At 45.3% G+C, this 3,792-nt stretch overlaps 1 long non-coding RNA gene across 1 annotated transcript; it reads right to left on the reverse strand.

The window, feature by feature from the left end:
• Nucleotides 1-428: 428 nt before the first annotated feature.
• On the reverse strand, nt 429-1,320 carry LOC117798468. The gene is made up of 2 exons (XR_004622886.1): nt 751-1,320; nt 429-577 (listed from the first exon to the last, which is right to left on the reverse strand). It is a non-coding gene; the product is annotated as an uncharacterized LOC117798468 (long non-coding RNA).
• Between the last annotated feature and the right edge of the window lie 2,472 nt (nt 1,321-3,792).

Genomic DNA, 3,792 nt, shown 5'->3' on the forward strand with positions numbered 1-3,792 from the left:
GAAATGGGAGAAGCGCTGAAGGCACATATTTGTAACTGAAGGATAAACAAGTCCCGGAGACCTAATACACACTTCAGTGATTATAAGCAACAACTATATCAGAAACATTTCACTTGCCAGAGACTAGATCTTAATCGTTTCCAACACTAGAAGAAATGAGACTTACGTAACATGTAAAGGTGTGAGCGAACAGTACAACTGTATTGCAATACAAAACCATCCAGTCACCTTAAACTCACACAATGTTCTATGTCAAATATAACTCAGTAAAAATAAATAAATAACCGGTAGCTGTTATTATACGATTCTGCATCCACAGGGCTGAGCGTATAGCCTGGTTCATGACCCGAGTTCTATAAATAATTGTTCAATATACTTTGATGTCAACACCATCCCCACCACAACCACCACCATCATCATCACTAAGCCCTTACCATTCCAGTTCCTTGTGAAGCATTTTACAGACCCTTGAGTTTCTTGGCTTGTGGTGAAGGAAAAATTCTAAAAACATATGTCCAGCACCACTTTTTCTCAGAGACTCAGCACTTTTAGAAGCACATTTTGGTCTGGCAGTTGGCTATGGACAGTGGGCAAAGCAAAGGAGAAAGGAAGAATGAACTGGGAGAAAAGGTTTTCCTGAGCACAAGAGCTGAGACTTTTAATGTCAGGAATTGTCTATGTCCATATGGCACCTTTGTCTTTTTACATTGCAGCTAAGGTTTTGTTAGTCAATAAGTCAATTACTTTTACCTCAGGGGTGACGGTCCTTCCTTTCTCCCTTCTTCTTTCCTTCATTTCTTCCTTCTTCTCCCTTTTTTTGTTCCTTCCTTTTCTTCTTTCCTTCCTTCCAAAGGAGAAAGACCAAGAGTTGATGAGCTATGAGATATGGAATGAGGCCAATACACACACAAACCAGTATAGCAAACACTTAGTTTAACAACAACCAATTCCCTGAGAGCCAGTTTGCTAAATTTCCCATTGAGCAATCAACTTTTTCCTGAATTCAGCTAAACCCCTGAGATACAGCTGAAGATTGAAAAAATACAGACAAACAGAGGTAACAGGGCCCTTGCAGAATGTAAGGCATCAAGCATTGCTTAGAGAGTTGTTCAAACATGGTACCTATGGCTGAGAGAGAAGTGGGGGAGGGGGGCCGGGTTTCCTCGACAGATCCAAAGAAAAATGGGCACTTGAGGTTTTAATTAGGAAGGACTATAGGGACGCCTCAGTGGCTCAGTCCGTTGAGCACACGCCCCTGGCTCAGGTCATGACCTCAGGGTCCTGGGATAGGGCCCCACGTCTGGCTCCCTGCTTAATGGAGAGCCTGCTTCTCCCCCCGCCCCGCTTCTGCACGCGCTCTCTCTCTCTCTCTCACGCAAATAAATAAAATCTTTAAGAAAAATAGGAAGGACTATAAAGGGAAGAAGAAAACCTCAAGCAAGACTTGGAGACTGGATGCTCCCTCAGAACACACCCAATTGTGGCAGGAAGACCAGCATGAATAACCTAGACAAGTCCCACGCTATGGAAAAACAGGCAGGCAACAATACATAGACGGATCTTTCCCCAGAATGAGGGGGGCAGAGGGTCACAACCTCTACATGGGAGATTTTCTCCAACTGAGTTTAAATTCATGTTTCTTACATTCTACACAAGTGCTATAAAGTAACCTAGCATCCCAGCAAAGCATAAACTATGGACATTGTCTTCTTTTTCCTATTTTCTGTGTTTCCTTCTTCCCCAGATAACACTAAGTCTGTTAATTGGCCCCCACCAATGGAGACATGAAGCCTAGTGGTTAAGAGTGTGGCCTCAATGGAGTGCCTGGCTGGCTCAGTTGGTGAGGCATCCGACTCTTGGTTTCAACTCACGTCATGATCTTAGGGTCCTGAGATCGAGCCCTACATTGAGCTCCATGCTCAGCAGGGAGTTGGCTTGAGATTCTCTCTCTCTCCATCTGTACCTCTCCCCACTTGCTCGCTCTCTCTCTATAAGATAAATCTTTTAAAAAAAAGAAAAAAGAGTACGGACTCAAGAGACAACCTATATGTGCTCTTGGTCAAATCATGTCATCTTTCTGTGCCTCGATTTCCTCATCTATAGAATGGGAATACAGTAATAAGAGCACCAACTTCATAGAACAGTTGTGAGCATTAAACAAATTAATATTTAAACTCCTTAGAACAGGGGCAACTGGGTGGCTCAGTTGGGTAAGCATCTGACTCTTGGTTTCAGCTCAGGTCATGATCTCAGGGTTGTGAGATCGAGTCCTACACTGGGCTCTGTGCTCAGCGAGGTGTCTGCTTGGGATTCTCTCCCTCTCCCTCTCCCTCTGCCCCTCCCACCAGTGCTCTCTCTCTGTCTCTCTCTAAAATGGATAAGTACATAAAATCTGAAGTCCTTAGAACAGTCCTTGGCTCATATGAAGTGATCAACAAATGACAGCAATGGTCACCACTACGAGTAGAAGCGGTACTAGTGGCAGCGGTGGTGGGGGTGGTACTGCTGCGACTACTATCATTACCTAATTGCTATCCACACAGTCAAATCAAACTACCCAGACTAACACAAAGACGTGTAAAAATTGGGAAGAGGAGAATGTCAGGTTTTAACTTCTGCATATTCTGGCAAGAGAAAGTGACTTAGCTAGGGAGGAGTTACATGGTTTCCATTTGGGACAGAGTACATCACAAGAAACCTACGTTAGACAATATCACTGGGTATAATTTGAGGTGGGCCTTGGAACAGAAAGTGAATTTTCAGCCTCTTTATGTGGAAAGCCTTCACTGAATGAATGAGTGAGTGGTCAAGATCCATTTCAGAGAATCCTGGTGGGCAAGAGCTGAACCACACATTCAAATGATTCCAGGAAAACACACAAGGATGTGTTAGGACGGAATTCTCCTGCAAGTAGAAGCAGAATTGCCTAGTTCTGCCTCTGAGCCTCCCCCGAGGAGGAGGAGAACTATACTCCAAGCGACTGCTGGGTTAGCCTGTTAATACAATCATAAAGAACAAATCTAGACAATGTTTCCAGTGAGAGTTTCTTCCCCACTCTGCTCACAAATCTGGACTCTTCTTCAAGGGAGAAGAGAACTCCTGCCCTTCTGTACCCATCATCTGTGGGTCACCCAATCTGAGAAGTAGAGAAATGGCTCATCTAATCTTCACTGGGCCAAGTGCAGCTGCAGGTCACTACACTGAAAGGCAAACGGGCTTTCTTCTGTTTTATGCGATAGACCCAGCAGACTGCTCCTAGCAGTGCTTTCTCTCCACTTTCTCCTCCTCGTCTGCAAGATGGAGACAGGGTCTTACTTGTCAGAGTAGGCTGGATGATACTCTAGCCTCAGTGGAGAGAGGCACAGACATTCCCTCTTCCTGTTCTTTTCTCCCTCGCCTCTATGTGGCCAGCTCCCAGGCAGAAGTGAAAGCCAGCCTCCAAGCCGGCCAGCTCTGCCTACACCCAGTTGGTAGACAGTCCATCATTCCCTGTGACCCATGCCTCCTCCCCTGCCCACCTCTCGCCCTCCCAACTGTCCTCTGGCTCTCGTTCATGGTATGTAGAAACGCATTGTTCAGAACCCTTGCAGGAAAGTAGAGATGAGTGAGAGCGTCTGCTTACTCAGAAATCTTTACATCGGAGGGCTGATGGGAGGATAGGATGATATTAACGACGTAAGGCGTGGAGACACTCAATAAGTGGTACCCATTTCCCCTCCATAGGACTTAGGACCACTGTCATATTAGGAAATACTGATCCCATTATGTGCTTCATGTGTGTCTCCCCTGCCA

This window comes from Ailuropoda melanoleuca, unplaced genomic scaffold (assembly GCF_002007445.2).
Source record: "Ailuropoda melanoleuca isolate Jingjing unplaced genomic scaffold, ASM200744v2 unplaced-scaffold318, whole genome shotgun sequence".
NCBI lineage: Eukaryota > Metazoa > Chordata > Mammalia > Carnivora > Ursidae > Ailuropoda > Ailuropoda melanoleuca.